Raw genomic sequence first — 23043 nt, forward strand, 5'->3', positions numbered from 1 at the left:
AGTGTCCTGGATGCCGTGTAGGTCCCAGGATGTTAGAGAGACAAGGTGGTAAGAGCTTTTAGTGGACCAGCTTCTGGTGGGGAGTGAGACGAGCCTCCCAGCGTCACAGGGAACTGGAAGGTGGAACAGACAGTTTAGCCTAAGCAGGTTTCAGAGTAGCAGCCGTGTTAGTCTGTATTCGCAAAAAAGAAAAGGAGTACTTGTGGCACCTTAGAGACTAAGCAGTTAGCACATGTTGTAAGGGGCCATTCAAGGCAGAGTGGCCCCCCCGCAGTCACAGGACTAAAAGGGGGTTACAGAGCGGGGCTCTCTCCAGGGCTGGCCTTACCATGAGGGAAACTGAGGCGGCCGCCTCAGGTGCCAGGCTGGGGCGGGGGTGAGGGTCGTCGTGTGAGCTCCCCGCCTCAGGTGCCAAATTGCGGTGGGCCGGCCCTGGGCTCGCCCAGCCGCAGAAGCTGGCCCAGGACCAGCTACCCCTCGCCCGTGAGCACCTCCTCTCCCCGCCGCTCCCCGCGGCCGGGTCCCTGACGTGTGCGTGACCAAGGGAGGCCCTGACACCTGGAAGATGCTTGGGAGCGCGGGACGGGACAGCCCAGCTCGGCGAGCGGCTGCCTGCCAGGGCTTGTCTACACGGGGGCATGCACCGGCCCCAGCAGCACCCCGTTACGCGGTGACTCCGGTGTAACCAGCCCGTGGGCAGCGGACGCTGCCGCCACCGGCGCAGAGCTGCGCTTCAGGGAGCGTCTACACAACGAGCCCGCCGCCGCCGCGAGTCTCAGCCAGGGCCCTGCCCTACGAGGAGCGCGCAGGCTCTGCCCCCTCCCCCCGTTACCATGGTGATCTACCCCGCGCCTCTCTCCCTCCGCCGTGCGTGACCCCTCCCCCCTCCATGACGCACCCACGCCGCTGCGTGGGGATTCCGCCGGATTACCCGGCGTACCCCGCGGCAAAATGGTGGCCTAAGCGGAGCGCGGGGGGCCGGGCCGAGCGGGGGGCAAAGTTTGGGGCGGGCCCGAGACAGAACCGAACCGGGTCAGAACCGGCTGTAAAGTCCCCGGGAGTCCGGGAGGAGCGGAGCCTAACTGGTTCCGCGCCAACCCGGGACCCTGGGGGGTTGAGGGAGCCCAGCCAGGTCAGAACCGAGTCCGGGGCGGGAAGGGGGCCCAACCGGGCCGGCCCCGAACCTGGCTCCGAGCGCCCAGGTCCTAGTTGGGTCAGAGCCGGTCTGGGATAGGGCCCAGCCTGGCCAGGTCAGAGCTCCGCCAGCGCAAAGAGCGCCCCTTCCGGGTCAGAACCGAACCGGGACCCGCGAGAAAGGGAGGAGTTCGGCTCTGCCCCCAGCTTGTCGCCCTCGGGCTAAAGGGGAGGGAAACGGGCAGAACTAGCTGTAAAGTCACATTGGTGTTGAGGGAGCTGGGCCCAACCCGGTCAGAACCGAACTGGGAGACGCAAGCCCAGGGAGGAAAACTACAGACAATCACCCCTGGGCTGCAGGGGCTAGGACAGGCCAGAACTGAATTGGGGACAGAGGTGGATGGGTCAGGAACTGAGCCCTGGAGGGGAAGAGAGTGGAACTTTAAACCCATTTTAAACCCAGTTGAGTCTGGAAATCGAGGAAGACTGATCCCAGAACTGAACTGGGTCTGCTTGTGGGCCAGAGAGGTCTAAACTAAGTTTGAACAGAACCAGATCCTTACGGAGTGAAACATGGGGAGCTATGTGTGTTTTGGGGAGAGGCAGTGATAGCCACAACAAGAGGGCTTTGGAATGGGAAATGAAGTGAAGCAAATTTGAGACAGTTTGTGTTATCTGTGTTGAAGAAGTCAAGAATAGGGGAGAGGGAACGACACGGTTTCTGTGGCAAAGCAGGTTGCGGAGGAGAGAGGATCGTTTACCAACCAAGAGACCCTCCCTGGTAACAGGCAGCATCCAAGAGACTTTCTGCAAGGAAGTTAGTGAATCTGAACAGATCCCAAGAACAAGGAAAGTTTAGAGAACAACAGAGCTGAGCAGATGATACTGAACCACATCTGGATCTGGTCTAGAGCGTGAGTGGGAGACAATTGAGTAGGAAAGAAGTGAAAGGTTGAGCAGTGGCACCGGGATTTGTAAACGGAAGAGGAAAAAAAAATATTTCCAACTGAAATTGCATTAATTAGGCAAAAGTGTGAGTGAATGAGCTGAGTGTTTCTCTGAGCTGGGAATGAGTCCACTGAAAAGACAGCCCTGCAAAATGAGACTGCTTCTTGCCTGACAGGGCTTCTCAAAGCTGCAGATCTGTATTTTGCAGAATCAGAATCAGTCCAGAGACAGAACTGATGTAAAGGGTCTGCACAGGAGGAGGAAGTGAATCCCATGGCTACAAACAGCAGAGAGAAGGTAAGGAAGCCAGGAATGAGGTGATGCTACATCGGAGCACACTCTACTTTTCAATATTTGAATTCCTGAAATCCCAGAGTGCAAATGTGTGAGTCACATACCTAGCAAATGGTCCATTGGTAGGTCCTCCATGCTAGGGCATCCTCCTTGTCATATTAGGTCCATGTTATGTAAAGCGGGCCCAAGGTGAGATGGCAGATGGAGAAATGGTAACTGCAGGGTGCTAATAAGAGAGATTGGGAGTTTCTGGGTAGAATTCGAGATCAGCCACTAGGCAGACTGGCTTAACTCGAACCAGGGCAGTAGCTGTGGTCTTTGTGCCCCATGAAATGAGCACTTTAAAGCCCCTTTTTCAGTGCTGAAGTAGCTGTGGATATAGCTCCTGAAATGAGTCAATGTGGACTGGAGCTATCCCAGCCTAATTAAAAAAAGTCTACCCCGCTGGAGCTGCACAGACAAATCCTCAGGATCTCTTTGATGCCTGGTCTGATCTTAAAATGTGGATTGACCTAGCAATTCACACCCCTGAGACCTGTAGCTGAGCTGCCCAAACCCGCAGTGTAGATGCAGCTAGGTTGATGGAAAAACTTCTTCTGTCAGTGCAGGATTGTCTACACTACGGCTCTGCAGTGGCATAGCTGAAGCTGTGTTACCATAGCACCCGTAGTGCAGACATGGCCTCTTGTGAGAACTGTGATGTCTCAAATTAGGTAATTTTAGTAATTCCCTAATCTGCTAGGTAATTCCTTCTAGTAAATTATCCTTTGCATCTATGTTTCAGGTAATTCCCTAATGCCAAGGCAAGTGCATGTCTGAGCTTGCCTGCAGTGGGGTAAGGAATGTATGGAGATCAAGTTGAGAGGATGGGATGTTCCATTTTATGTCTTTTTTGACTTGTGCTGCCCTTCCTCACTCCTTTTCCCCTTGAGTCACTTTCAGTGTAAAACTTCCTTTCTGTTTCTACCTGTCACTGAATCTGTACAGAAAGTATTGGGTACCTGTACCTAAACGGTGTTCTGTGCATATCAGATTCAGAGTGTAAGGTCAGCATTTAATCTCACTGATGTAGCCTGCAGCATCAGGAGTCCTTTCTCTGCTCTTAGCTCTCCTTATAGGCAGCCATGTGGCTCATATAATATACAGGGAACACACTCGGGGTTGCTAAATGTGGCCTATAGAGTTCCACAATGCAGCCTGTGGCTACCTTCATCTTTAATATCACCGAGCCACTTGGTGATCAAGAGGGGATGTTACTTCTGGGATCTGTTGCCTCTGTATCAAAGATGCATTGCAGTCTTCTACATACTGTATAGAGTAGTTGTGGCTCTTTGCTAGTTGCTTGTTTTGCAGATTTCAAACCCTGAATTCTTATCTTTTTCCTGTCTTCCTAAATGGCAGCTGGGTGGCACAGAGTGTAAAAGGGCCCCGGAGTTTGGGAAGGGTGTGCTTCTCATCGAGGATCTGCCCCTTGTATTCAGGGTGGGTAACTGATGCACCACACTTCGGCATGGTGGTGGGTATCCTCTGGAGAGTGTGTGGTATCTGAAGTTCCATGTAATATAGGATTGTGGCAGTTGGCCTTCCTTGCCTTATGGATGCTTTTAAGGGTAGAGCAAAGACAATCAGCTCAGTAATGGCAGAATAAATGGGATCGACTAAAACCATGATTGTGCTTTACCCAGTGGCCCTAACTAGCAGGTCACGTGCTTCATAATTTGTGCAAGATGAGATTATTACACACACTGGGGGCTTCTTACATCCCTCTTTTTGCCCCCACAACTCCTTGTGTGCCTTCCTGTCCCCTCTATTTCGGGGACTCCCTGCAAAGCCCCCTAACTCCTTCTTCATGCTTTGGCCTGTTAATGTCCCACGTTTTCTCGTTACCACCACAGCAGGGGTTTTGTGTTCCCCTCCATTTCCTCCTGTGTCATGTGCCAATATCTCCCAATATCCCCTCATGCCAATGGTTCTATGTGCTCCCCATTCTCATGTGCCCCCTGTGCTAGGGGCTCTGTGTTCCTGTTCCCCTCTCCCCATATTGGGGTCCACCAGTCTCTCCCTGCCTTGTGTTCTATGTGCCCCATTTCTCCTTCCCCCATATGAGGGACCCCAATTTCCTCCCCAAACCAGGAGCTCTGTGGACACTCCCATTTCCCTTTCCCCCACACCATTATTCTTCTTTCCGTCTGTAAGATGTCATTTAGAGTGTTAACATGTTACACTCTATTGGGAGGGTAGGCAGATATGAAATAGGGGTATTGTTGTTGCCTTAATGCGTGCCATCAATCAGTAGTTTGATCTGTAGATAGTTGCAGATGTGCTTGAAGCTGTGGTTGTGCTAGTCAGATGGCCGGGGCTTCGTGTGTCCCCCATTTCCTCCCTTTGGTTTTCTGATTTTCTCCAGAATCAATAGGGTTCTGGCCATTGATACCTAGAACATTCCTTGAAATGCTGGAGGTGATCAGATTCAGAGTTCAAAAGTTATTGCATTACAGATAGACAGACAGAAATGTTGAGTTGAGTAAGGCCTTCACAAGCTTGGCCAAAGTCTCCTCCATTCAAAGTAAACTTGGTGCCTGAGAGCCCTGGAGATTGGCATTGTGTATCAGGAGATGCAGCCTGGGTAGCAGCAGGTGGGCTTCCCATCCTGATAATATGCCTTACTCATTTTTAGGGAAAGGACATTTAAAGTTGTTGTGGGGACTCCATTTGTTTCCACACTTTAAACATTCCTACATGTGACAATTCTGTAGTGCAAGGTCAGAGCCAATCCACATATTGCTTCCTCAGCAGCAGAGGGCTATTGCTGTCAGTAGTGTGTGTGATGAGAATTGCCAAATACTGGTCCAGTTCCCTCTGCCATTGCTGCTTCTGCTGTACTGTATGCAGGAGACCCACAGGCACAGTCCACTGTTAGATGGAGTCGGGGTGGAGCAAAGGGAGGATGCCCGCCACAAGAAGGGGGACTTATCTTGTATTCTTGTTGGCAGGACTGAGGCTGGAATTGTCACGAGGGGGCAGATATGTTAATGTTAATGACTCCCAGCCGCGATCTCCACACTTGAAGGTTTTGTGGATTCTGCCCTTCAGATACAAATTAAGATGCCTGAATAGGACAGTTGGGTCTGTCATGGTCATGCTTTTGATTCTTGGCCTCTATTCAGACTATTTACTAGGCTTCAGTTAGTGCCAAATATGTTGTGGATACCTCTTCACTAAGGATGGGAGTGAACTGAACCCCCTCCCAAACTGATATCATCCAGGGACCAACAAAGAGCTGTGAATGTAGATTTCTGCCAACTTGGCCAGTGCCACAAAGGTGAAATCTGTCCTCTTTCCCTGAGCCAGTACCTCTGCATCAAGTCTGCTGTTTTATCCAAGACAGATCTGTAATTGCATTGGAGGAATGTTACTTTTCTCAAGTGAAGTATCTTTACAGACTGGATTGAGAGGATGGATGATCTCCTGTGTCCCAGGCCAGTGCCCTGACCACAAGAACTATGTTCTGTTTTTGGCTTTGCACAGATTTATCGTGTGAACTTGAGAGACACTGCCTCCATTTGCCTCCTTTCCTCAGCTACATATAGGGCTAATACTATTCCCCAGTGAGGTGGAATTGAGGGAATTGAGCACCTCCATTAGAGCTCATGTGGTGCTTGGATGCTTTGGAGATGAATACCATAGAAATACCTACAAATAAATAAATTTAACTAAGATGTGACTTGCCTGATCCTCAGAATGAAGGAGGAACTTGTGTGGTCCACTATCCTGCATGCTCTGTGGAGTTATGAAATTGCTGTAAAATGGCCTAAGTTACACCCCTGTTCTATTTAAAGGAGGAGGGCATTCTAAGAAAGCTCCTAGCGTCTGTGATCTGTACATTTGTTTCCACTGTTCACATGCTCTTTTGTATGGCTGTGTCTTTACACATGACTCAAATTTCCTCCTCTCCTTTCTACCCTTTCCTCACGTTTAGACTTGAAAACTATTCTCTTGTTTGTCAGCATGTCAATGTATTTTCTTATTGCTAATGTGCTCAGACAGGGATGCCCCAGAAGCAGCAGCTCACAGTCTATCTTGTGTCTGTAATGACATGATACACTCTGGAGTGTCCTATTGGAAGTTATGCTTAGTGGATCGCTAAGGCTTTCCAAACTGCTATGAAGGCATAGCCCCAGGGGGGTGTGAGTCCCATAATGCCAGGATGGGAATGAAGAGTTACTTGGAATGCTTTATTCACATTACTTGCATCAGCATTGTATTCCTGGCCCTGTCCAGTGCTAGGTGTTGAGTCCTGGAAGGCTCCATATGAGAAGTGCCTGTCTGTATTTTTCAGTTAAATGGAATGAAATTCAAGGAAGCTGATGAGCAACAAATTTCATACTGGTTTAAAAAATACTTTCACACAATGCATAGTTATTCTGTGAAACTTACTACCACATAATAGCATTAGGGCTAAGAGTTTACCAGGATTCAGAATGGATCTGATGTTTAAATGAATGAGAAGGTCCAGAGATTTACTTTTGTTATAATATATGTATTTTAAATGGGATTATTACCCTTGTGCTTCAGCACATAAACCAACTCTAATGGCTGAGGTTTACGAGGAGGAGGGAGAAGGTATTCCATAACTGCCCACTATGATTTTCTTGCATCTTCTTCTGAAGCATCTAGTACTTGGCAGTATCAGAGGCAATGTCCTGAATCAAATGGACCCCGTGTCTGATCCAGCCTGGCAGTTCCTCAGAGGTACGGTATATCTTTGCCCTGTCACATTGCCTGTTAAATCTTCCTCTTTGTGATCGTGACCCTTAAAGGTCACTCTTTGTGGTCCTAACATTTGAGGGTTTTAGAAGGTCTTGGGGGGGAATCTTGGGGATTTAGTGCAGCCTCTAGCAGCTGACTTTCTCTTATCCATGAATGGGTCCTCCCTAGACCTGTGGGTATGGCCTCCTTACTCTTGGTGGTTAGGGGACATCATCACTCTGTGCTTCTTTCAGCTGCTGCTAGAAGGAAAAGGAATGTGTGGAGTTTGGCCCCTCCACGTTACAAGTTTACAGTGGACTTTAGTCTGAGAAGTGCTGGAAGCCTTGCAGGCTGGGGGATGGAATTCTTCTAAGGACATTCTAGTGAAATCTGGTATACTTTTATGCCAGCTAAAGCCTTCTTGTTCTGCAAGGCGTTTCCATTATCCCATTATCTACCTCCATCTGTGCTGAGGACCTAGAGGTGGTTGTGTGCTGCTTGTTCATGTGGTCTTGCTGACTGAATCAGGCAGGAGGGATGGGCTGATAAGGCAAGAGGTCCTGGTAAGTGGCTGTGGTGGGGAAGTGTGTGTAAGAGAGCATTTGGTAGCAGTGTATGTCTGAGTGTGGCAGGAACTGTTACAAAGGCCATGGAAAAATGGGAGGATTTCCAGAACTGGGGATGGATTCTAGCCCCAAGATCTGTGCACACAACTCCCATGGTTTTCACTGGGTACTATGCATGCATCCTAGGGCAGAATTTAGCCATTTGTGTGTAACCGTGTTCAGTGAACAAGCAGCTAGTGATTTCCCCAGCTAGTTCTGAGCAATTGCCTGAGGGAATAATGTTGAGAAGTGAAATGATGCAGAGTCAGATAGTAGGACTTCCTGCAGGGCTCAGACTGACTGCCATGGGTTCCTGCACTAGGGTCTGATCTGTGGCTGCTTCACTTCACTGACAGTATGGACCTTGGTTTGTGCTGATGGAGGAGGCAGCTCAGTGCTATCCATTGATGTAACAATTTCAATTGCTCAAGGGTCAGCATTCCAGTGTTTAACTATGCTTATAGTTAGAGCTGTGGTTCGCACAGCAACAGTGTCTTGGGCCAGGTTCTGTCTTGTTATAATTTATCTATGAATGAGGTTGACTGACAGTGCTGCAGAAACCACAATTATGAAATTTCCAACTGTTGTACATGTAAAATCTCAGCCCTAATGTGGCATTAATGTAACTTACTGACTTTTCTTTAAAGTCAAAAGAAGAGAAGGGGAATTGCTTATGTCTGCTGGGGCATTGTACCTGGACTTTTATAAAACCTTAGGCAAACTTGACTCTGTGGCATTTGTTTCTAGTGAAGATCAAATGTTTTTCCAAGTTAATTAGACTAGAATCATAGAAGTGTAGGGCTGGAAAGGACCTCGAGAGGTCATCAAGTCCAACGCCCTGCGCTGAGGCAGGTCAAAGTATACTTAGACCATCCCTGACCGGTGTATGGAGGCTTTTAAGGACAGGTTAGACTATGATAGAGATTCTACAACTTCCCTTGGAAGCCTAATTACAGTGCTTATCTATCCGTATAGTTTGAACGTATTTCCTAATATCTAACCCAAAACTCCCTTGTTTCAGAATAAGCCCGTTACTACTTGTCCTACCTTCATGGACATGAAGAACAATTGGTCACTGTCTTCTTTATAACAGCCCTTAACATATTTGAAGATATTCTCAAGGGCCCCCCCCCCCCCGCATCTTTTCTGAAGACTAAACATGCATGGTTTTGTTAATCTTTCCTCATAGGTCAGGTTTTCTAAACCTTTTCTTGTTTCTATAGCTCTCCTCTGGACTCTCTCCAATTTGTCCACATTTTCTTAAAGTGAGATGCCCAGAACAGGTCAGTACTCCAGTTGACACTAGTGCCAAGCAGAGTTGGACAGTTACCTCTCATGTCTTATATACATCACTCCTATTATCTTATATGCACCTGTCCTATATGCCCCCCAGAATATTAGCCTTTTTCACAACTGCATCACATTGCTGGCTCATATTTAATTTGTGATCCAATATAACTCAGCAGTCTACTGCCTAGCCAGTTATTCCCAATTTAGTATTTGTGCATTTGATTTTTTCCTTCCTAAGTATAGTTCTTTTCACTTATCTTTATTGAATTTCAGCTTGTTGATTTCAGACCAACTCTCCAATTTGTCAAGGTTGTTTGAAGTCTAATCCTGTCTTCTCAAGATTTTGCAGCCCTCTTAGCTTGGTGTCATCTGCAGATTTTTTTAAGCATATTCTATATTGCATTATCCCAGTCATTAATGAAAATATTGAATAGCACCAGATCCAGGACAAACCCCGCAGGACCCCAGGTGATGCATTCCTCCCCTCAGTTTGCTAGTGAATCTTTGATGATTACTGTGAGTATGGGGGTCAAGCACCCACTTTATAGTACTTTCCTCTAGACCACATTTTTCTAGTTTGCTTATGAGAATGTCATGTTGGGACTGTGTCAAAAACCCTCACTAAAATCAAGGTATATCTGGTCTACTGCTTCCTCCTCTCCTCCATGCACTGGGCCAGTAGTTATGACAACCATTTTTTTTTTATTGTTTTAGCATGTGCAGTTCTTGGTAGGTGCTCCATGGTTCCTGGTCATATCTGCCGCTTGAGCATGCGTTGCTGCACGTGCTCAGTACAATTTTCAAATACTCCTAAAACAGGAATAATTTGAAACACTCCTGCTGTTCCTTAGTAAGGACTCTGTCCCTGCCAAGTGGGAAGCTTTAAAAAATGAAAGGGATGCTGTCAACCTGAAATCTGTTGATATGAAATGGGCTAAAAGTAGTTGCAGCTGCTTCAGCTGCCCCAGATTCTCCCTGCTGGTTTGTGGTTTTAAATCTCATTGTCCTATTTTTTAAAAATATTTTTAATCTCTAATACTGTTGCTCAAAACAGCTCCAAAGTGTGATTTTTTTTTTTCAAATTGGCAGTGTCCCTTTAAACTGTTTGAGCTTTCTAAGCAGGAAGTGTCTGCGTGACTAATATATGAAAAACGTATTTTATGCCCCCACATTCATAACTCAACTTTCCAGGGGTCCTCTGTTCAGCTATGTAAGTTCCTGAAAACTAGCTTTGCTCAGAAGGATCTCCTTGACCGTAACTCTTCATTACTAGTAAAGTACTGTAGTAGCAAGAAATGTTTATGTATTACTAGGTCTGATCACTTGCAGCAGGTTGGGAATGTAATTTGAGGAAGTCGTTTGCGCCAGGCAGGGTTGATTCCTGAAAGTAAACCCAGCCTGCAGGACTAGGGAATCTTTATAGATTGTTTATAAATGTATCAATTTTTCCCTGACTTGTTAATGCTTCTGTTTTTTTTTTTTAAAAAAAAAGCCTCCCAGGTGTGTCTGAAGTGGCTCTAATCGGATTCACTGTAGTCAGGGTGTCAGCTGGGTGGGGAGAGCTCTATTACCATGTAGTACAGAAGATGATTTATTGCTAGACTGACAACTTGCAATATAAACATTAGCCCAAGCATGATCTTCTACCAAAACCCCGCCCATGCAGGGAGCCAGGAATCTTCCTGCCACGCGCCATAAATCGTTTATGGTTTGCTCATGCCAGTGCATTTGAGAAACAGCTGTGCATGGGGATTAGCAGTTTGCAGAGGGCTCATGCTGGGCTAAATTAGGGTCTGCTGCCCTGGTGGTGAATGCTGGTAGTGGAGAGACTGGAGTGCAGGAGTGCTTCTCTTCAATGGGAAACCTGTTAGCCAGGGTGGATAAAAATCAGCATTTAAAAAAAATCAAATCAGATGTTTTATTTAAATCAGATTTTTTTTCATTTTATTATTTAAATAATTAAAAAAAGATAAACCTGTTTAAAATGAAATCTGAATTTAATACAAAATAAGTTAAGGCCTAAAGTACTTCTAATCTCTTAAAATATTTAAATCAAAAAAATCTATGATCCTCTATCAAAAACTTTGAGTTAAAAGCTGTTTTTTCTATATAAAGAAACAGTTGGGGGAAAAGTAACTTTTGTGGTTAAGCTTTATAAGTATGGCACAATAGGTCATGTACTGTATTAAGAACTTGATCCTGTGTGGGTCCCAGGAGTTGTGCTACTGGATGCAAGAGACTAGCAAAGTCATCACAGCCTTTGGAACCTGGCCTCTGACTTCAGGAGACACCATCCTATATCTCATCAGGATCATCCACTGAGCCCAGATGGGTGGTCTTATACTCTCATAGGCGCTAACTTTCTAATGTGCCAGGGGGTGCTCGACCTCTGGCTCTGCCACAGGCCCCACTCCCACTGCACCCCTTCCTGCTCCATTCTGCCCTGTTCCCCAATGCGCTATGCCCTAGCTCCTCCCCCTCTCTCCCAAAGCCTCCTGCATGCTGTGAAACAGCGGGAGGTGGGAAGGAGGGAGAGGCACTGATTAGCGGGGCCTGCTGGCTGCGGGGAGCTGATGGGGGGGGCTGCTGGTGGGTGCTACAGTCCCAGAGCACCCACAGAGTCAGTGCTTATGTATATTCCTATTTTTACAGCTGCTCCCTACCTTTGCTTTGACTGGCTCAGTTTTCAATTTAAAGAAAGTAATAACACAGAACTGGTGGAAGTCACTAGCTAAGCATCTGCAACCAACTAACCAACCAACCAACCAACCAGAGTTTGTTGAAGTGCTAAATCAGCTATTGACAGCAGTAGCCTTTTCTGCAGGCCCAGAAAGAATATTTTTTTTACTTGCACTAGATCATTCAAAGTTGAGAAATCAACTGGGAGTTGAAAAAGCAGGAAAATTTGACTTTCTCTTCCAGTCTGTGAATAGAAAGGAGGGAGGAGATGAGATCTACTAGTTTTAAAAGTTGAAAGACAATCTAAATAACTTAGGAGACTCTCATTTTCAAGAAACTTAGGAAAATAAGCTCCAGCCACATTCACTTGGGCATATTTGAAAGTTTTCCAAAAGCTGACCTGAAATAATTAGTTTAATTCAGTTACTACAGTTAATCTTTCTGTTTAATAAATCATTTAGTTGTAAATGTGAATCATGTTTTGATTGGAAGTTTATGTATCCAAAACTTTAAGGCTGTTTTGTTTAATAAAAATAAATTTTATATGCTGTTTTGTGGAATTAATTAAATTCCAGTTATGAGCTAAAAGTTAATTATCTGGTAAATAAGCAACATATTCACCATTTTCTATTATACTAAAAATGTACAATTAATAAGAACCTGAAAACATGAAGCTATATAATTGCTTAAATATATGTATATAGTTATAGTGTACCCTCCAAGATAACAAAAAGATGTACCAAATCTTGTGTGAAGGCTCTATTTAGTTGTAAATCAGTGTGTTTTAACGGTTATGTCAATGAGCATGCACCTTTCTTTAGAAAATAACTGAGGTACAAATGGAAAAGTTGGTTTAAAATGGATTCAATTCAAACCTTTCCACTTGGTGATTTAAATCAATCCACTCTGCTGTTGGTTCAGGATAGGCAGAAGGGCAGGGAAAGGGAAGTGGTGGTGTTTCAGGCTGTCAGGGTAGCTATGTGCTTGCTACTCATCAGCTAAGGTGGAATACCTGATTGATGGCTGCTCTGCATAGTGGGGAGATTAGCTGCTAAATGTAGGCAATCAGTTGGGTTATTAGGCAGAATGCGGATCAGCCATTCCTGCCACAGAGGAGCTGAGAGAATATAAAGGCTACTCTCAGGGGCTTATTTTTGAAGCCTGGCTGTGGTACAGTTTCTCTGGGATTGCTAAAAGAAAAGGAGTACCCGTGGCACCTTAGAGACTAACAAATTTTCTAAGGTGCCACGGGTACTCCTTTTCTTTTTGCGAATACAGACTAACACGGCTGCTACTCTGAAATCTGGGATTGCTGAAAGTCAGCTTTCAGAGTAGCAGCCGTGTTAGTCTGTATTTGCAAAAAGAAAAGGAGTACTTGTGGCACCTTAGAGACTAACACATTCATTTGAGCATAAGCTTTTGTAAGCTACAGCTCACTTCATCGGATGCATTCCAAAAAAGTCGTCAGAACTGGAAGTTGTATGATGACACCCAGGGTTTCACAACTACCTTGCAGGTTTCAGAAAGAGTTGTACTATAATGCTAAAGATGCCTCAGTGATAGATACACCATAAGAACCTAAATAGAATTGGGGTTTATTTCTTTCATTCTGTCTTGAGCATTGAAAGAGTGGTAGTGAATCACCTATGTATGTTTCTAGTGACTAGTATGTAGGAGAGGGACTATTTATGGTGAATTCCCCCTTCAGTCTCTAAAAGTGAGACGTTTCATAATGCTGAATGTGTTTCCACGCTATTGGTACAGCATCTAGCACAACGAAGCTGTGATGTTAATTGGTGTCTCTAGGTGTTACCATAATACACAGAATACTCAGACCTTACAGTCTAAATGGGACCAGCCATTATGTTCAGACATACTCTGCACATGTCACAGATATTAGTATGTTAGTTGTAGCTGGATTAGTGTCTCCTTGAGCAAATCCTTCTGTAGGTTGTTTGGCTTGAGAATCCATGTGGAATGTTTTTCAGCAAGATTCTTGCATCCTTCAAACATAACCGTGTACCAGTGCTTCCAAACTACACCACTCTGTCATTGCACACGTCAGGCAAAGCCAGGGTCATGGACAAGGGCAAGACAGATGGGTTCTGGAAGCTAGTAAGCAAATAGTTTTTCTAATTCCATTGCTTTACAGACAGCCTCTCAGTCTGTTTCATTGAGCCACTGTACAGATGCTTCTCTCTGGAGTAGGAATGTTTTCCCCTCAATTAGTTTTTTTTAAACTCAGCTGTCATTCATTGACTTTTCCTAACTGACCTGGCCAGGCCTGGGGCCTGCAGATGAGCAGTGTGAGATACTGCAACACCTAGATGCATTGGGGTCTAGAAAAAGGGCTGAACAGCTTCATGCTATCTTTGCTTCCCTAGGTTTGCACTGATGCATTGGTTTTGGGAATGCAGAGGGGCATGGCTCTTCATGTCCTTGCCAGAGTACTGAAGGTTCCCCTACATTTCACTAGCTTTTTTTAGGTGAAGGTATTCAGTCTCAAGTGTCATCTTAACCTTTGGCACCTCTGCTGAGTCTGAGGTCAATTAGTGTCAAATGCATTGGGGGCTGTTTTATGTTATGGCCACCCAAGAACAGGGGAAACAGTGTGGTCTAGTGGATAGAGAACTGGATTGGGACTCAGGTCACCTGCGCTCTGTTCCTGGCTCTGCCACTGACCTGCTGGCTGACCTTGGACAAGGCATTTCGCCTTCTTCCACTTTAGTTTCCCCATGTGTAAAAATGAGGTAGTGATACTGATCTCCTTTGTAAAGTGCATTTAGCTCTATAGATGAAAAGTGCTATATAAGAGGTAGGTAGGTGTTACCATCTTTTGGGATCCCTAAAATCCTTCTCTGTGGGAGAGTGACCCTAAGCCACAGAATTTTAAAGTCTGGGTCTGGATGGTTGTTAACCCAAAGTAAATCAGATTCTTTACTCTTCTTTATACAGAACCCCCCAGGTACATAATGTGGCTAGAGAGGGGTGTGGTTGTACGATCATATTTGTAGTTCTCTTGGTTCTCCTGCTGCTGTTGGTGGAATTGACCCCTCCCCCACCCTGGAAATCAGTGCAAAGGATTTACCTTCTGTCACCCAGAGTGGAGCTACAAGTTTAACCTTAGCACACCCAAAAAAACTTGCCTTGAGGCTATTTGTCCCTAGAGTTAGGACTCTGTTCCACAGGCAGCAGGTTGCTTGTGTGGGACTGTATATCCTGAATCTTCCAGTATAACTCTGAAGAGAGTAAGCCACTGGCTAGTGTTTGTAGCTCTCTGAGGGAGGGAGTGGAGGGAGGGAGAGGAGTAATAGGGGAATCAGTAAAATTAAGCTCACACTGTTTGCTCCCCTGCCCAGCTGTGTAGTAAGTTAGCAGTACGTGTCTGTTCTTATTCTTCTGAAAGTAGACTTTGTTCTCTGGAGACTGCTAATCATGCCCCATGGGGGTGTAATCAGTTATAAGGTATTTAATACAGTGCAGGCGGGAACAGGCTGCCTGGCCAGGCTGGCAGATTGCAACACTACAATTATAAAGGGCCCCTTTCCCCCACTTACCCGCCCACCAGTGGCAGGATGACGGTTGTACCAGGAGACAGTGTTAAACATACAAAGTATATGTGTGGGGTGTGGGAGGGAGAGAGGAAGCTGCAGACACACCACCTATTACTGGAAGCAGGAAGATCTGAATGCTGGGAGAGCTGCAGCCAATGCACACTGCATTGTTGAGACTTGGGGGAACATGGGGGTGGGTTGTGTGGGGATGGCCCTTGGGAAATTGTCTGGGTAGAAAGGGGCTTCCTTCCTCTCCACTGAGGCTGAGCTGGATATGTGTGGCGCACATGGTTAGAGTTGGGGAAACGCTTCCTTCTGTTCCCTGTGCCTTCTCAGGGCCAGATTTACAAAGTATTAGGTGCCTAGTGGGGTTTACAAAAGTGCCTAACCTGTCAAGGTGCCTAAATCCCCTTGGAGTTAGGTGTCTAACCTGTTTAGGTACTACTACCTAAATCCCATGAGTTGCCTATCTGCACCTTTATGTGCCTAAATACCTTTAGTAAATCAGGCCCTTAGTCCCTCCATGGTGTGTGGGGGCTCAGTTTGGGGAATAGCCACCCCCAGAGCCTTGAAATCTTCGTTCCACAGCCTGGTGGACCTTCATGGCTCCCTAGAATTGCTTTCTCCTGGTTAAACCCTGGTGGCACACTAGACTCCTTTGCACCCTTCTAATGCTTGTAGGTAGTGGTTCTCTCTCCCCTTTTCTAAACTCTACAGGTATGTCCCCTTGTGAATACAGCTCTTCAGCCACGTAATCATCTCTAGTGCTCTTCCGTGAGTTCCCTGGAACTAGGGAGGAGTACCGCTCTACCCAGTGCCAGGATACAGTACTATTGCTACAATGTTGTTTTGCCTCACTTCTCGCTGGGAAGTGGTACTGCTCTTCTCCTCAGCCCCCCTTCACCCTGCCCTTTGGTAGCTGAGGAGCAGAAGGGAATATTTCTTCTGCTGTATCTCCGTGTGGTCTCCTTTCTCTGTTTTTGCCCTATGCATGTTATAAAATCCCAGCCCTTCGTAAAATCCCCTTGCATAGCTGCTGCCACCAGCCTGCATGCTATTGACCACTGGCTAGTATTCCATTTGGAGCCCATGGGTGGGTGTTGCAGAAGAGTGTCACATGAAGCATACGCTCACCACAATGCTGGTACTGAAGGATGTGTTTCCTGTCTCTGTTAAATGCTGAACCCTTGTCATGAGACAGAGCTGAGATTCCAACCCAGGTCTCCAGCCTGGTAGTGAGAGCACTGATCACTAAGCTCCATAGCTGCCCACACTTTGATAGACAAAGTGAGCTGGTGATTCTTCTTTTTGAGTTTAAAGAAAAGAAACAGAAAGGCAGTATGTGAGAGTCAGCTAAACCTGGGCTGCTTGAGGATGCTGGCCACTCGTGTCCTCTTGGGGATCATTCTTATTGCTGTTTCCTTTGGAATGGCTTCCTAACATGGGAGCAGGACTTCAGTTGAGGGCAAGAGAAGCAGTTCTCTGGCTAAAGTATCAGGGCTTGTTTGTAACTCTATCCTGCAAGGTGGGGTTCTGTGAGAAAGGATCACTTAGGCAGAGGTTACCAGGCATCTGAGATCTTTGTGTGTATTGACTGAGTTCTCCTCATGTTAATACAAGTGGCCATGTGTCTACCTAGAGATGGAGGAGTTGAGTAGAACTGAGATCAGATCAATTTGTGCTGGCAGTATGTGTGAAAGGATGTTGGGATAGGGTGTGTGTGCGTAAGAGTGAATGGGAGTGGTTTTGTATCTCCAGGGAAGGATGTATGTTAAAGCGGACCCTAGAAAAAGGAAATTGGTGTCTCTTACGGGAGGCCCAAGGCCCAGCCCTTCTGACTTGTTTCATACCTGAATTCAGCTTCAGGCTTTGCACTTGAGTTCAGCTCTGTCTGCTCCTGTTAACAAGACTCAGTCACAGGTTTGTCTGTTGACTTATTTATAAGGAAAACGGGGAAATTCCCTTCCCTGCTACTCTACAAACTCTGATGTTCAGTCACTTCCCAGCCCAGACAGCGTCTCTTCCCCTTTCTCTGTGGGTTGCTTTATTAACTCTCTTGTCCTATGCTATTTCCCTTGCTTTGCAGCTACATGGGGCTCCTACTCCCTGTTGGTTGATTGGGTTTGGGACTGAGGCTGTGGTGGAGGTTCTGGAGGTGGCATTGCCTGTGTGGGGAGGTCATGTGGGCATGCAGAGGGCATGTGGGCTCAGCTGCATGTTTTCTTTCCCTGTTTGGTGTGGAATGCACCTTGTTTGTCTGTCTTGGCCTGTGGTTGTAGCCCGCGTTCCTGCACAGCGAGTCAGCACGGCAGCAGGCGGCGTGCTGTTTGTGCCCTGTGGCTACATGCTTTCAGCTCCACATCAAAGGTGTGTTTGGTGTGTAGCTTGTGCCATTTCTGGCCACACCTGGTGGCCTGCAGGCATGCGGGGGTGGAGCCTGGGCTGTGTTTGCAGATGGCAGTCAGCGTTCAGGCTTCTCCTTACTTGTGGAAACGAAGGAGCCAAATTCATGTTAAATCTGAGGAATGCAGCGGGAGAGCAGAGCAGAACGGAGTCACTCCAGGGGCATGTCCTAGCAGCAACATTGCCTTAATAGCTGCAGCAAAATAACTCGTGCTTGCTCCCTCCAAAAGGATTGGATGTGTTGGGTTTTAACTTACACCAAGAAGGCCAGTTAAGGTTGGTTCATTCCCTGTGGCCTGCACGCTTTTTTCCCTGAATGGTTGATGATTGGGTGTCTAGTGCCATCATGGTGTAGTCTGTACGAACTGTATGTGAGACGTAGAGGCTCCAGAGTCTGTGATCAGTGGAGTTGTTTTGGTGTTTTTCTTCCACTCCTGTGAGTCTCTCACTGAGGACACATCCAGTCTTCATACAGTTAAATATTTAAAATGAGCATTGGGTTGAATTGCTCTTGCCACTCTCTTCCACACACACCTGAAGAGACCAGCCCCTGTCACTGACGACTCCAGTGCTGGAAGTTCAGTGATGACTGTAGACGGGGGACACAGATATATAATAATCTGTCCCACTGCTCAACATGCTGTCAGGAGAAGGCACTTGTTTTCTGTAGCTTTGCCATGTACAACCCTCCCCTGCCCAGACATAAGTCTTTATTGGCCAGGGGGGATCCATCTGCCATGGCCCAAGGGAGCAATCTGATTCTATTTGAACTGGCCAATATGGAGGTGCAAAGTTTTGGGTCAAGTCTTGTGGAAAGAACACAGAACTTCCTTTCTTCATTAAACCCTCTGATGTGTCCTGAGTGAGCCTCCAGTCTCTACAGCAAGTTGTCCTTCCTGCCTCTGTGGAATGCAGGCCTCACATAATGAAACTTCCTGTGGGAATTCCCAGCAGGCCTGTGTGGTCTGTGATCATAACCCAGGCCAATCATTTCCAAATTCCACCTCACAAGTCAAAGCTGCTGCATTTGAGGATTACCACTGCCATCTGCAAAAGACCCTCCCTGCCTCCACCCTTGATCAGTGAACAACAGAATTTTAGGGATGCCTTGGTTTTCATAATGTGGTTCTTGCTTCCCTTTCCCTCTGACATAGTCTTCAGATCAGGTGCTGCTGGTGCCTGTTTCTGTTCAACTTGTGCTGGCCATCATGCTGTGTCCAGATGCGAATGCAGCACCAGCACTGTTCAGGGATGCATCCGTTGACACAAAAGGAGCAATCTCAAATTGGAGGTAATGAGGTGCACACTACTGTACCCCTACCCTACATGTGGCACCCCGCAAGCGGGGGTGTTAAGGTTTTTTATCCTAGAAGAAGCCTAGGTAATGAGTTGGGCTCCAGAGTCTGAGCTACAGACAGAGCTGGAACTTCAAAGGGTGGTCTACACAGCTCTTTTTAGAGCACTATCGTGTGCGCAGTTAACCCAAGTCTGTCAACCCAGGCTGGGAGGCTCGCTTCTGCGGGCTGTGTAGACATACCCTTAGAGACTCCTGGATTTGTGGTTCAGTAGTGCTGAACTCTGCACCAGACTCAATGCTCTGTGGCAGAATGAGATTAGGAAAAAAATATTAATAAATGAGTTTACAGCTGAATTGTGTAGAATCATAGACATGTAAGTCTGGAAGGGACCTTGAGAGGACATCCAATGTGTTGAGACAGGAGCAAGTAAACCTAGATCATCCCTTACAGGTGTTTCTCTAACCTGTTTTTAAAAATCTCCAATGATGAGGATTCTACAGCCTCCTTTGGAAGCCTATTCCTGGTCTTAACTATCTTTGTAGTTAGAAAGTTTTTCCTGCTATCTAACCTACATCTTCCTCACTGCAGACTGAGCCCATTACAGCTTGTCCTACCTAGATTCATAGATACTAAGGTCAGAAGGGACCATTCTGATCATCTAGTCCGACCTCCTGCACAGCGCAGGCCACAGAATCTCACCCACCCACTCCTATGAAAAACCTCACCCATGTCTGAGCTATTGAAGTCCTTAAATCATGGTTCAAAGACTTCAAGGAGCAGAGAAGCCTCCCTCAAGTCAACCATGCCCCATGCTACAGAGGAAGGCGAAAAACCTCCAGGTCCTCTCCAATCTGCCCTGGAGGAAAATTGCCATATTTGGGGTCAGGAAGGAATCAGCTAAACCCTGAGCATATGGGCAAGATTCACCAGCCAGATACTACAGAAAATTCTTTCCTGGGTAATTCAGATCCCATCCATCTAATATCCCATCTCAGGGGATTTGGCCTATTTACCCTGAATATTTAAAGATCAATTACTTACCAACATCCCATTATCCCATCATACAATCTCCTCCATAAACTTATCGAGTAGAATCTTAAAACCAGATAGATCTTTTGCCCCCACTGCTTCCTTTGGAAGGCTATTCCAAAACTTCACTCCTCTGATGGTTAAAAACCTTCGTCTGATTTCAAGTCTAAACTTCCTGGTGGCCAGTTTATACCCATTTGTTCTTGTGTCCACATTGGTGCTGAGCTGAAATAATTCCTCTCCCTCTCCTGTATTTATCCCTTTGATATATTTACAGAGAGCAATCATATCTCCCCTCAACCTTTTTTTAGTTAGGCTAAACAAGCCAAGCTCCTTAAGTCTCCTTTCATAAGACAAGTTTTCCATTCCTTGGATCATCCTAGTAGCCCTTCTCTGTACCTGCTCCAGTTTGAATTCATCCTTTTTAAACATGGGAGACCAGAACTGCACACACTATTCTAGGTGAGGTCTCACCAGTGCCTTGTATAACGGTACTAAAACCTCCTTATCCCTACTGGAAATGCCTCTCCTGATGCATCCCAAAACCGCATTAGCTTTTTTCACAGCCATATCACATTGGCAGCTCATAGTCATCCTATGATCAACCAATACTCCAAGGTCCTTCTCCTCTTCCGTTACTTCTAATTGATGCGTTCCCCAACTTATAACTAAAATTCTTATTATTAATCCCTAAATGCATAACCTTACACTTCTCACTATTAAATTTCATCCTATTACTCCAGTTTACAAGGTCACCCAGATCCTCCTGTATAATATCCTGATCCTTCTCTGAATTGGCAATACCTCCCAGCTTTGTATCATCTGCAAACTTTATTAGCGCACTCCCACTTTTTGTGCCAAGGTCAGTAATAAAAAGATTAAATAAGATTGGTCCCAAAACCGATCCCTGAGGAACTCCACTGGTAACCTCCCTCCAACCTGACAGTTCGCCTTTCAGTAGGACCCGTTGCAGTCTCCCCTTTAACCAATTCCTTATCTACCTTTTGATGTTCATATTGATCCCCATCTTCTCCAATTTAACTAATAATTCCCCATGTGGCACGGTATCAAATGCCTTACTGAAATCTAGGTAAATTAGATCCACTGCGTTTCCTTTATCTAAAAAATCTGTTACTTTTCCAAAAAAGGAGATTAGGTTGGTTTGGCACGATCTACCTTTTGTAAAACAATGTTGTATTTTGTCCCATTTACCATTGACTTCAATGTCCTTAACTAATTTCTCCTTCAAAATTTTTTCCAGGACCTTGCATACTACAGATGTCAAACTAACTGGCTGGTAGTTACCCGGATCACTTTTTTTTCCTTTCTTAAAAATAGGAACTATATTAGCAATTCTCCAATCATTCGGTACTACTCCTGAGTTTACAGATTCATTAAAAAATCTTGCTAATGAGCTTGCAATTTCATGAGCCAATTCCTTTAATTTCCATTCTTGGATGAAGATTATCTGGGCCCCCCGATTTAGTCCCATTAAGCTGTTTCAGTTTTGCTTCTACCTCAGATATGGTAATATCTACCTCTATATCCTCATTCCCATTTGTCATGCTACCATTATCCCCAAGATCCTCTTTAGCCTTATTAAAGACTGAGGCAAAGTATTTGTTTAGATATTGGGCCATGCCTAGATTATCTTTAACCTCCACTCCATCCTCAGTGTTAAGCGGCCCCACTTCTTTCTTAGTTTTCTTCTTATTTATATGGCTATAGAACCTTTTACTATTGGTTTTAATTCCCTTTGCAAGGTCCAACTCTACTCGACTTTTAGCCTGTCTCACTTTATCCCTACATGTTCTGACCTCAATTAGGTAGCTTTCCTTGCTGATCCCTCCTGTCTTCCATTCCCTATATGCTTTCTGCTTCTTCTTAATCACCTCTCTGAGATGCTTGCTCATCCAGCTTGGTCTACAACTCCTTCCTATGAATTTTTTCCCCTTTCTTGGGATACAGGCTTCCGATAGCTTCTGCAGTTTTGATTTAAAGTAATCCCAGGCCTCCTCTACCTTTAGATCCATAAGTTCTTTAGTCCAATCCACTTCCCTAACTAATTTCCTTAATTTTTGAAAGTCAGCTCTTTTGAAATCAAAAACCCTAGTTGCAGATTTATTTTTGTTAATCCTTCCATTTAGTTTGAACTGAATTAGCTCATGATCACTTGAGCCAAGATTGTCCCCTACAACCATTTCTTCTATGAGGTCCTCGCTACTCACCAAAATTAAATCTAAAATGGCATCCCCTCTAGTTGGTTCAGCAACTTCTTGATGAAGGAATCCATCAGCTATCGCATCTAGGAAAATCTGAGCCCTATTATTATTACTAGCACTGGTCCTCCAGTCTATATCTTGGAAGTTAAAGTCTCACATGATCACGCAGTTTCCATTAGTATTTATTTTATTAAAAACATTAAAAAGGGCTCTATCCATATCCAAATTAGATCCCGCAGGTCTATAGCACACCCCAAGCACTATCGTAGGAGAGGCTTTACTAGTTTTCTTCCCCAATGTAATTTTTGCCCAGACAGACTCTGTCTTATCCATTGCATCGCTTCTTATTTCTTTACATTCTACCTCAGCATTGATATACAATGCTACTCCACCCCCTTTACCTTTGTTTCTGTCTTTCCTAAACAGCACATACCCTTCAATACCTGTAGTCCAGTCATGACTACTATTCCACCATGTTTCTGTTATCCCTATAATATCTGGTTTCACTTCCTGCACCAGTAGCTCTAGTTCCTCCATTCTGTTACCTAGGCTCCTCGCATTGGTGTACAAACATCTTAATTTTTGCTGTTTGGCCTCGCTCACATTTTATACCCTATTAGGCACAGTCATTCTACAGCCAGTATAACCTATTAGACTAGTATCCACACCGCCCTCGCTCCTTATATACATTCTCCTACCCACGGCTGTATCCTTTCTTACTTCATCTTCTTCCCTCTCAATGCTAAAATCTGGCGTGGAGATTTCCTGGACATCTCCCATCCATCTCCCCCTAATTCCTAGTTTAAAGCTCTCTTTATCAGTTGTGCCAGCCTCGATC

At 45.6% G+C, this 23043-nt stretch overlaps 1 protein-coding gene across 13 annotated transcripts in view; it reads left to right on the plus strand.

Moving 5' to 3' along the window:
• The first annotated feature begins 918 nt into the window (after window positions 1–918).
• Window positions 919–23043, plus strand: part of TJAP1 (tight junction associated protein 1) — a 55119-nt gene continuing 32994 nt past the window's right edge. For 3 of the 13 annotated variants that reach the window (XM_043511554.1, XM_043511553.1, XM_043511557.1), the window contains exons 1-2: window positions 924–2167; window positions 2291–2379. The gene's annotated coding sequence lies outside the window, so the exon portion shown is untranslated. Of the gene's footprint in view, window positions 2168–2290; window positions 2380–7506; window positions 7689–23043 lie in introns of those variants that run through there. The other 10 variants (XM_043511555.1, XM_043511559.1, XM_043511556.1 and 7 more) reach the window with 7 other exon arrangements.

Source organism: Dermochelys coriacea, chromosome 3 (assembly GCF_009764565.3).
Source record: "Dermochelys coriacea isolate rDerCor1 chromosome 3, rDerCor1.pri.v4, whole genome shotgun sequence".
In the NCBI taxonomy this organism is placed as follows: domain Eukaryota; kingdom Metazoa; phylum Chordata; order Testudines; family Dermochelyidae; genus Dermochelys; species Dermochelys coriacea.